Source organism: Megascapheus bottae, chromosome 11 (assembly GCF_031878675.1).
Source record: "Megascapheus bottae isolate mThoBot1 chromosome 11, mThoBot2.hap1, whole genome shotgun sequence".
In the NCBI taxonomy this organism is placed as follows: Eukaryota; Metazoa; Chordata; class Mammalia; order Rodentia; family Geomyidae; genus Megascapheus; species Megascapheus bottae.
Genome location: NC_143519.1, coordinates 21,409,240 through 21,421,284, shown reverse-complemented (window position 1 = coordinate 21,421,284; position 12,045 = coordinate 21,409,240). Strand labels below are relative to the sequence as shown.

General features: G+C 38.1%; 1 long non-coding RNA gene across 2 annotated transcripts in view; it reads left to right on the top strand.

The window, feature by feature from the left end:
• LOC150056806 (uncharacterized) overlaps positions 1–12,045 on the top strand; it is a 104,102-nt gene that overhangs the window by 1,106 nt on the left and 90,951 nt on the right. Inside the window, exons 1-2 of one of the 2 annotated variants that reach the window (XR_016536990.1) lie at positions 192–394; positions 2,360–2,446. This is a non-coding gene — a long non-coding RNA (uncharacterized LOC150056806). Of the gene's footprint in view, positions 1–191; positions 395–2,359; positions 2,447–12,045 lie in introns of those variants that run through there. The other variant, XR_016536991.1, reaches the window with a different exon arrangement.

Below are 12,045 nucleotides of genomic sequence, written 5' to 3'. Positions count from 1 at the left end.
TGAAGCACACGGCCAGGTTCAAGGATACTTCTTGATTGCAATTGGGCCTGAGGAGCTCAGTGCTGGAGAATGAAATTCTCCCCCAATATCCTGCTGTGTTGGCCTTCTATTCCTTTGTAATATCATGGTGATGAGTTTGGTCAATGCTCCATGATGACAAAATGAAGATTCAGCAGAGAGCATGAGAAACTTTTTCACACATGGCTGTAGTTTATATGCCGCCAACCCCCTGATGTGGTTATCGTTGCTATTTCTAGTATAGAGACGACACATGAGGACCTAGAGACGGAAACACCAACTTGTCTAGTCTCCCAGCTTATAAGGAATGAAGGAATTTTGAACCTGGTCTTGAAGGATGCCTGCTCTGTTCTGTGACTGGCCTGGAGGAGGCAGCGTAAGCTCTCTTGGAAATAATTATGCTGTCTTCAATCCAGTAAGGCTGCACCCCCTAGAGAGACTTGAAAAGAAACCAGGAGATGAAAGGATGGTCTTATGACCTCAACGTGAAAGTGTGTATCTCCCCAGGCACTGGAATAAGAAAAAGAGTAGACATGGTTGCCGATGAGTAGTGAGGGTTTTTGTGGCTAATATGGTCTTCCATTTACAGCATTGCCAAGGGCCCTTGTGAATGTGCTGGTACTGTAGGATCTCTTTCAAATACCTCAAAGGCCAAATAGGAAGTATGTAATGGGCTGGTGGGTACTTTTCTGAAGTGCGTGGTGGTGCAAATCAGGCTTACTGAGCACATCCATCTTTTGTTTCCACACTGGCACATATGATGCCCAAAGAGTGTGTAATTGTCCAGTCAACAATGCTTATTGCCTGTATTATCTTAGCACTCTGAGTAGGAGGGAGAAAAAGCCCCTTAGTGGTATTTAAGTAGCCCCATGTTTATCCTTCAAAGAATATATATTACCCACTGGTTTCTAGATTTCTTGTGGTGATTGAGGAGGGGCTGTACTTCCAGGAGCCACTTCTCAGGTTTAGAATCACAAGGATGCTGTGAGGTAATGTCTGGAAAGCACTCTGAGCTCCTTTGAGAAAGGTGCTACATCAATACTGTGGATTATTATTTATTATCAGCTGAGAGAAAGGCAGGGGCCAGAGGTGCCTTTTGTTTCCTTTTCTGGATACAGCAGGGCTATAGCTTAGATTTAGGAGGAGGGCTCTAGCACCTGCAGTGTTTCACTGGAAGGCTACATGCTGTGTGAGGAATACCTTAGGGACAGAGGAGCAGTTTTAATGCCACCAAGAAGAAGGGACAGATTCTGAGATCAGCCTGGAGAATCATTCTCTCTCCCCACATGAATAAGAAGCTGTGCTCTCTTTACGTTAAAGACTGAAATCCGTGTGTGTGTGTGTGTGTGTGTGTGTGTGTGTGTGTGTGTGTGTGTGTTGGATTTTGCTTATCTGGCAATAATGAAGCATTCTTTAAATAAACAAATCAATGTACCCAATATGTGTCATATGAACAGTGCATTCTGTTCATGAAATGTGTATATTCCCAAGGTGACCAGCCTGGAAGCAATCTTTAGCTGACAAAATACAAGTTGCCTCATGTAAAGTGTCAGCTCAGTTATCCTAATTTGCTCTTGCAACTTTTCATAATAGTTGCTACAGGTATATCTTGGTCTCTCTCAAAGTTGTATGTCTAACTTCTAATCTAGTGCTTTTAAAAAATGCCTATAATGGGGCTTAAATTCATGGCCTGGATGCAGTCCCTTAGCTTTTTTTTCCCCTTAAGGCTAGAAATCTACCATTGAATCACAGCTCCACTCTGGCTTTTTGGTGGCTAACTGGAGATGTGTCTCATGGACTTTCCTGCCCAGCATGCTTTGAGCTGTGATCCTCAGAACTGAGCCTCCTAAGTAGCTAAGACTTCTGTAGCTGAGCCATCAGTGCTCAGCTTAATGCAGTATTTCTATAAGTCACCATATCTGGAAGAAAGGACTTTAAGGAGATAATAAGGCTAAATGGGGGTGAGACTTCATCTGTTATACTGAGGTCTGTATGAAAGCTCTTTGGAGCTCAGATACACATCTGCAAACCAAGCAATAGATCTCAGCAGTCATTGACTCCCTCCACACACTCATGGAAAACTGAACAGGGAGAAAGTTTATTGTGAGAAAACTGAGTGCTTAAGCCACCCAATACATGGTACTTTCTACCATTAATACAATATATATAATTAATTATTATATACATTATATACATTAATACAATTAGTACAATTGCTAAAAAAAGTAAATGGTGAAACTGATTTTGCTTTCAAAAATGTATTAGCCAAAATAAGATCCAAATGGTGGGATGTAGCTAAGTAGAACACTTGCCTTCATGGTTCTTTTTAATGTTTTTCCAGATTCTTGGATTCAAAGTTCCCAGGTGATCTGCATCCATATGAAGGTTTGAGAAAAAGACTTCCATGGAAAGATTCAATTTGCCTCAGGTAATAATTCATTCCACAACTTTGAACTTAAATCAGCAGGGATTCTCGTTCATTCCCATCATGCTCGAGTTGGCTCTGTGACCATTGTTGGTGTCATCTGAGCTTTGTCATGTTGTACTTGCATACTCCATGAAGCAATCTTCTCTGTGAGACTTCTTTTTTTTTCCCTGTCTGTTGTGGGGCTTGAACTCAGGGCCTGGGCACTATCCCTGAGACTCTTGGTGCTCAATGCTGGTGCTTCACCAGTTGAGCCAAAGTGCTGCTAGCAGATTTTGAACAGTTGATTAAAGGGTGTCATGAGGACTTTTCTGCCCAGCCTGGCTTCCAACTGCAATCCTCAGATCTCAGCCTCCAGCATAGCTGGGGTTGTAGCCACTGGTGCACAGCTCTGTGAGACTTTGATGGCTTTTTTTGTTGTTTTTATTGTATGTAATGGTGTCTACCTTAATAGAGTACCACTGTTCTTACCTGTGATGAAAATTTCATTTATTAATCAACACTTTCACATGAAAAGAATCGATAACAAAGAACATTGCTTAATAAATTAGGTTATAGCAAAAATCAATAAGTTAGTGTATGAAGTCCTTAGGTTGAAGAAACGCTTCTGTTTAGAAGTCTCAAAATTTCCAATGTGTCAAAGGCCACCAAGTCCTTTCAATGCATGTGGCAGTCTTACAGCATGAGGTAGAGGTGGATGGCAGCCCCTCACTTCCATGCTTTCTGTGTTTCTGTTCACGGAGGATTATTATGGTAATATCAGCACTTGACATTTATGTGTGATTTTATGGTCTGAAAAGCTCTCGCACATGCTTGAAGTCATTTGATCTGTAAAGCATTTGATCTGTATGGCATTTTATCCCATAGAAAAGTGATTGCCTGTCTTTGAAGGAGAGGCGGGTCTGGCTATTGTAGGAACCTTTCTCTAGGCAGAGTCAGAGCTTCCTCTATATGCAAAGTTTTCTATAAAGCTGACCCTATTTGTTGGAAGCCAACTTTGCCTTTGGTCTTCTAAGACTCACTGGGTGAAGCAAAGTCAGCACAAACTGCGTGTTTCCCAGGAAAGAGAGAGATCAATGAACATTAAGTTCTTTTCAGGGTTGCCTGATAGTCCTCCTGGTAGAGGCACTCAGTCATCAATGATGTTGTGCAAAGTGTTGTGGCAAATAATATCCTCCTGGGCTCTTCCACTCTACTGTGAATCATGACTTTTTGGTCATGTCCCTTGAGGTGAAATTTCTCTTTTTGTTTTGTGAAATTTCATAGAAATTGTAAGAAATTCCTGTTGTGACATTCCTCTGATGCGATTTGTTTGGAGTTATTGGTGTTAGGTGTTGGTAGCTATATCTAATGCTAAAGAGTGGGTCCTCACCAACCCAGATGCCCCTCGGTAGATGATTGGATCAACAAGATGTGGTATTTATACTCAATGAAATTCTATACTGCCATCAGAAAGAATGGCATCACCCCATTTGTAAGGAAGTGGAAAGACTTGGAAAAAATCATATTAAGTGAAGTAAGCCAGACTCAAAAGAACATAGGCTCAATGGTTTTCCTCATTTGTCATAATTAGTAGAAACCTTGGACTTTCCTAGCAGAGGTTTACAATAGGGCAAAACACAAGGCCATGTAGGATGTGGCTAAATGAAAGGACCCCCAGGATATGGAAACAAGAGCCATATAATGAGTGATTGTTTTTCTTAATGTACTATGTTATTTTTCATCTCTTTTATTGTCCCTTGGTTATTCTCATATTGTTACCGTATCTTACCTTGTTATCTGGTATATTGTATATATGTTTATTTGAAATAGGATAGGGAAGGGGGAAACAAGATGAGGGGAGGGGCTGGGAGAGGGAACTGGGGACAAAAACATGAGAAGGGGTAACAATGTCTGTGAAGTAATGCACCTTCTATCTGGTGAATATAATGTAACCCTTCTATTAATTACAGTTAAAAATAAAAGAAAAGAATAAAAAAGAGTAGGTCACTAAAAGCAGAAACAATGTTGTATCCATACCCCCAGTATCATGATTTGCATAACAGGTACTGAAAGAGGCTTTAGGAGATTGAAATTAAAACATCACTTCAAAGGAATAAAAAGGTTTGAAGCTAAAGGCCAACCCATACAAAAAATAGCTAGCAAGACCCTACCTCAAAGAACCAGTTGGATGTGATGGTGCATGTGTGCACTTCTAGAAGTAGGAGGAGAGAGGTCCATGGGTAGCCAAGTCAAAAAAAGCAAAAGACCAATCTGAAGAATAAGTGATGCAAAAATGTCTGGGGCCATGGTAGTAGAGTACTGTCCTAACAAGTATGAGAGGCTGAGTTGAAACTCTAGTATCTCCAATACAATAAAACAAAACCAAAATATTATCAAAAAGGGAATAATTCTAAGCGTGTAATTTTTGAGATGTTAAGATTGTGGACATGTTTTAAAATTTTTAGATGTGAGAGTCACAGCCCACCTAGGAGTAGTGCCAAAAGAATTACAGCTATCCTGTGGTTTTCTAGGAAAATTTCTATCTTTAGTTGTAAAATATGTGATTCCTATTCCTCTACTAAATTTTGAAAATTACCAGTACATATTTTGATTAAGACTCCCATATTCTTTAGTCAGTTAGACATTTGTGTGGTAAACATATCTCAGGTAGTGTCAGTCTAATATGGTTTTTTAACAGGACTGATAACTTAGAGAAAATTAATAGTTTACAAGAAGATTATGACAGCCTTAACCTTCAAATGAAAGGCTTTTTAAGTAGTCAGTTTTTTAGCAGTTGCTTTTAAAGTTTTAATGTAATATTTAATTAAAATTATTACTGCTGAATATGCTTTAGTAGCCTTAGCAATTAAGCGCATGGATTTCAGCAGTCACCACCTCTACTATTGAAAGATGAACTGATTTATTTCATCCCATGTGCTGTATTTTACTAAGATACTCTGAAACAGCATTCAGAAGCTAAGCAACATTTCTTATCATATGCTAAGCCCTGGCTATATTTTGTTTGTGTAATTACTCCTCTTAGCTGTGAGAATTTGGAAGTGCAAGTAAAAAAAATAAGCCTACATGTCGCTGTATTTGTTCTATATTTCCATTTTGAAACACTTGTTTATGATCTGTGGTCCGATGTCGATGAGCTTAAAGTGGTCCCTGGCATGACATTTATCAACTTCCCATAAAAATACTCACAATCAGCTTATCATCTTGAAGGAAACACAGACTCACTGAAACTTCCAACATGTCTCACAAGGGCAGGGCTGGAAAAGTCTCGAGAAAAGAATTTAAAAAGAAAATACTGATTGACTCTAAAATGCGAGGCAAAGTGAGTTAAAATGCTTATATTTTAAAATTAAAATACTACTACAATTTCATTCAAAAGAATATGAAAACTGAATGTTTGAGTATTCTTGAACATTAAGTGAATACTTAACGTTGGTATGGCAACGTTCACCATGTGAATTGACCTGCCAGTGCTAGTTTGTAAGCAAGAGATTAAAGAAGCCATTTGTTGATTACATGTGTATTGGAACCTGACCAGCATGGCTGGTTGGTATGAAGGCTGAAGATCAGACTGCCATTTCTTTACTCACCTCTGGGAGGAAAGAATAGGGAGGACAGCTAGGATGTTATCTCCCAAATAGAGGCAGTTTCTTTCTGTATATGCCATTACGTCCAGCATCCAGAAGCTGCCTCAGTGATAAGTATGCTTCATATGTGGAAAACTCAGGGTTCAATCCTGGCATGAAAAAATTAATTTAATGGAATAGAAAGGTTCAGACATTAAAAACTAAACAGTGTGCTCCTACAATTTGGTTAACATAGAAATCAACAAGGCAGCTGTAGATTACTTGAGACCAAATATGAAAATATTATATACCCAAATGTACGGTGTATCTGGAAGTATACTAAGAAACATAAAAAATGAAGCACAAATTATTATTGAACTGAACTAAAAGAGTGCTTCATAAAGAAAAAAGATGAATATGATAAAAAGCAAATTGCGGAACTAGTGAATTAAAAAGTCAAGAAAGAAGTGGTTTACTTTTGTAAGAAGTTCAGAAAAAGAGATAAATGCCTAACAAATCAAATGAATGATTACATAAAAAAGAGATGTATAAAATTACAAATAAAATACTTCTAATAACTACTTCTATGAGTATTCCATGGGTAAATGTAACTTTATACCGATTTAAATGTAAATCAAATTGGAATCGAGGCCTGGGGTTTACATCTGTAATCCTGGTTACACAGGAGGCTGAATTTGAGGATCCTCGCTTTGAAGGCAGATAGGACAGAAGTCTGTGAGACTCTTACATCCAAAATAAGCAGCAAAAAGCCAGATGGAGAGGTATTGGCATCAATGGTAGAGTGCTGGCCTTGAGCAGAAGGGCCAAGTGAGAGTGTGAGGCCCTGAATTCAAGCCACAGTACAGATTAAGTGGAAAAACCCCAAAATAATCCAGTGGAAATTTTGATTCTCACATTATACCAGAGATGAAATAAACTTCAATATGAAAGTTGAAAAGTTAAACACAAGAATTCAAGGCAGAAAAGTAAAAAAGATAATAAAGATGAAAAGACTGTGCTTTTGAGGGACTTTAAGTTGACTTCAAAGAAAGGCCAAATAATTTAAATTAATAAATGTTGAATTAAATATTAAGAAACTATAGTCTAGTCAACTGCTGCTCAACTCATTTCTTATATACAAATTTAAAAATCATGTATATAATTTATTTTTAGCAAAACTCATATTTTAGCCTCTAAGACTTAAGAATATTGAAATCACTTCCAGTCATGCAAAATATCCTTGACCAATCAGAAGCCAAGATTCCCATCCAGGGTACTTAGGTTTATTAGGATATAAGGTGAGCCATGTTGATCATATTATCTGTCAGAGATTGTTTCTTTCGGAGTGATTGGAGATATTAATTCATATGCTCTCATGTTTTTTTCATTACCAATATTGTGATAGTGTACTTAGCCATATCAAAATGTTAATACAAACATGTCTAATTGTGTGTGTGTGTGTGTGTGTGTGTGTGTGTGTGTATGTCCTGGGGCTTGAACTCAGGATCTGGTGCAACTTCTTAAGCTATTTTGCTCAAGGATAGTGCTCTATCATTTGAGCTACAGCTCCACTTCCAGCTTTTGGGGTAATTAAAAATAGTAGTCTCATGGACTTTTTTGCCCAGACTCGCTTTGAACTGTAATTCTCAGATCTTAGCCTCCTAGCTATAGTTACAGGTATGAACCAACAGCAACCAACACTAAAAATGTTTCTATATGAGGATATTAAGTTGTAGAAAAACGATTTTTAAGGGAGCATTTTTATAAAAGTGCACGTTAAAAATGTCAGCATATTTTTCTCTTAGGTTCTGAAAATTTGATTCTTGTGAACATTTAGATAAGATACATCAATTTCTATGGATGCAATCTCCCAGAACTCCACATGCAAAAATTTACCCATGTGAACCAGAGACCCATTTTTAAAGAATAATTTCTATTTTGCAAATTATCCAGTAAGCAATTCCACCCACAAAGTAAAGGGGTAATATATCATAAAAAGTATTTAGGTCATTTATTTTGATGTGTGAGGTTTGATTTTAATTATTTATACAGTTTCATAGTACAGTAGTAAGTGTCTGATGGTATTTTTCTAAAAAAATAATGAGGGTGTCTAAATATAACTCTAGCCAAGCTTTTGACTATAAAATTTTTTTTACAGAAACATTTATTTAATGAAACTTGTTGAATTTAGTTTTAAATTATACCAAGATCCATGGGGTTATAGTAAACTAAATGTGTTTTTAATGTACAAATTAAAAGAAAGTAGAAATGTGCTTAAGAGTAGGAAATTAAGTAAACTAAGAAAGGCATCTCATGAGGATTGGTTTGGGAAGGAGAAGGAGAAAAAGAGAGAGAGACACAGAGGAGGGGTAGCTCTGATCTGGATGTGTAGAATACAGATACAGACATGAAAATGAAATTTTCTTGTAATAAAAAAAATAGGGAGAAAAGAAACTAGATCATAGTCATCTGACTTCTAAAGTCTCTTCTCAAGTCCACTTCAGAGATGTTGGACTATGAGATTGTAGGCTTTCCTACCATATTTAAGGAGGACAGTAGGTGTCTAAAATGAAATGGTGCCACAGGTGTGCCCCAAATCTGAGCAGAGCAAAGCACTGTAATTATTATCCAGGAGTAATTATCCACTGTAATTATTATCCAGGAGCCTGGAGTCTAATATAGAGATATATGGATGCATCATTGAAAGCAAATAAATTCAATGGTTTAACTTTATATGAGCTTACTTCTCAATAGTTGAGTGGTCCTCTGTTTTGTCATTTATATATATGAGTTGTTCCCACTGTTTTCTTGGGCTGTGGGCTCCTTTACTGGATTTTTTGTATCTGGTTATCCACCTCACTCCAGTTAGAATGGCCAGGATCAAGAAATCCAATAACAACAGATGCTGGCGGGGATGTGGCCAGGAGGGATCACTACTACACTGTTGGTGGGAGTGCCAACTCGTTCAACCACTATGGAAAGCAGTATGGTGGTTCCTCCAAGGACTAAACATAGAGGTCCCCTATGACCCAGCAATTCCACTACTTGACATTTACCCAATTGTCCAGAAACAAAGACATACTAAATCCACCAGCACAACGATGTTCACTATATACCATAGCAAAGATATGGAACCAATCCAGATGCCCCTCAATTGATGAGTGGATCAACAAAATGTGGTATTTATACACAATGGAATTCTATGCTGCTGTCAGAAAGAACGACATTGACATCGCCCCATTTGTGAGGAAATGGAAAGACAGAAAAAAATCAATTTAAGTGAAGTAAGCCAGACTCAAAGGAACATAGACTCAATGATTTCCCTCATTTGTCATAATCAGTAGAAACCTTGGGCTCTTCTATCAGAGGTTTACAATAGGGCAAAACTTAGATACATAAGACCATATAGGATGACGCTGAATGAAAGGACCTCCAGGATATAGAAACAAAAGCCATATGATGTGTGATTGTTGCCCTTAATATACTATGCTATCTCTAATCTCTTTGCTTTCCCTTGGTTATCTCATATTGTTACAGTATCTTACCTTGTTATCTGATATATTGTATATATATTTATTTGGTTATTTGAAATATGATATGGAAGGAGGGAAAACAAGATGAGGGTTGGGGTTGGAGGGAGGGAAATGGGGGCCAAAACATGAGAAAGGGTATCAATGTTTGAGAAGTAATGCACCTTCTATATGGTGAATATAATGTAGCCCTTCTATTAATTACAACAAAAATATATGAAAAAAAAAGAAAATACAGTATGGAGGATGGCATTGGAGAACTGATGAGATAGGTTAGGGGGTGATTGCCTATGGTTTATTGATTTAAACTTACTTGTTGCCACGGTCATGCTAGGTTTCCAGGAAAACTAGGGACAAGGAAAAATTTAGTATTCTTTAGGTATAAGAAATATGTATTAGTGGGGCTTTGAGTTTGGCCTAGTGGTAGAGTGCTTGCCTAGCATGCACGAAGATCCAGACTCAATTCCTTGGTACCACATACATAGAAAAAGCCAGAAGTGATGCCGTGGCTCAAGTGGTAGAGCGCTAGTTTTGAGAAAATCCAAGGACATTGCTCAGGCCCTGAGTTCATGCCCCACAACTGGCAAAAAAAGAAAACAAAGAAATATGTATTAGTGAACACATTTAAATTCCTGTAAGCATATAAAGGCGTTAAAGCTAGTATCCCACTGCTATAGCAGATGTAGAAAACAGTGCACGGTAGCAACCAAATGAAGGAAGGATTCACTCCAGTCAGAGTCACTATACACAGGATAGGAAATTGTGGAAAGTAACTAGTTGCAATTGCAGTTATGTACTTTCTCTGGACATTTTTTCTGCTGCTACATGGAAACAAAAGAAGCCTATTTGTGTCTGTTTTAGCAGCAATGGTGAGTAGTCTTTTGGACTGTCATTCATAGTCGGTCCAAAATCAAGAAGCCCATAGGTCTGGCCTTCTGGGAAGGGGCCCTCAGCTATGACACAACACAGTGGAGAAGAAACCCTAATGGCTACCTGCAGAAGGGGCCAAATGCATGAGATAACCTTGCCTTATAGAATCTTGCCCTTGGGAGGCCAGGGCACCCAATAATATCAGCCTTAATCCCATGTAAAGGCAGGCCTCACAACTCCAATTACCTCCTCCGGCCCCCACTTCTTAAAGGTGCTACCACCTCCCTGCATGATCCTGTCAGCATATGAACCTTCAGAGACACAGTTAACCTCCCTCCAAATCAATGCATACGCAGAAGAAATCCTTATGACACAAAAATAGTGAAAACATTACTAAATTAAACTTAAAAATCAAATAATAAGATTCATAGTAGTTTCTTAGATGAAATTTTAATAATTGTTGAGTGAACAAAAAACACCAGTTAATTTAAAAACTAATTTTTTCAAATTGTATGCTGGTATTGAGGTTTGAACTCAGGGTTACATCCAGTAGTGTCATTTAGCTTTTTTTTCTCCTTTTTTTTTTTTGCCAGTGCTAGGGCTTGAACTCAGCACCTAGGCACTGTCCTTGAATTTTCTCAAGGCTGCATTTGATCCACAGCATCACTTCCAGCTTTTTCTATGTGCTTGTTTATCTTTGGTATGTCAGAATGCAGTGGTTTTAATTTCAGGTAGGTTATAGAAACTTTTTATTTATTTATTTATTGCTAGTCTTGGGGCTTGAACTCAGGGCCTGAGCACTATCCTTGAGTTTTCTCAAGCTAATGCTCTACCACTTCAACCACAGCACCAGTTCTGGCTTTTTTCTATGTATGTGGTACTCTACCACTAAGCCAAACTCCTGGCCCAATATTCTTTAAAGTAACTTATTTTTAACTGTAAAAAGTCTAATTAGTGTCTATTTTTTTCTATCATCCCCAACAACATGTCCTATTTCTTTTGAGGCCTTCTAAAGTGTCCAGGTGTGAGCTAATTAAACCGTCTCAGGTTCCTGAAGGAAAAAATGACTACCCACCTTTACTGAGTTCTACTTCATTTTTCCTTCTATTGTAGCAGTTATTAAGTTGTCTCTTCTGATGATGATTATTTATCTGAGCTTCCACTAAGCTGCATCTTGAGAACAGGACTGTCTATTCATTTTTTGCCTTGCCAGCAGCTTGGTGGGCATTTGATGCTTGAAGTTCCTTACTTAAAAAACACTGTTGATGAACTGGGATATTTCCTCATGTTCTGCCTTTTTCCCCAAAGGATTTGAACCTCTTTTTCTTTTTTATGACAGGCAATGTGTTGGACATGTTCACAAATGCTACCTCCTTTAGCTCTCACAACTATCTGGAGGAATAAGGATCTTAATCACTTTGCAGTAGATAATAAACGCAGAAATGTGGCTATTTAGTTTAAAAGGGACAGTCTCTCAGTAAGAGACAGCAAGGCTTGACTGTGAAATCTGCTGGTTGCTGTGCCACAATTGCCCAGAGTGTGCGCAGCTGAGCTGTCTTCTTTCTAGGCACCATATTGACAGTCCTCACTGTTTATCATCAAGACAAGATTATGACCCACATTATTTCATTTTTCT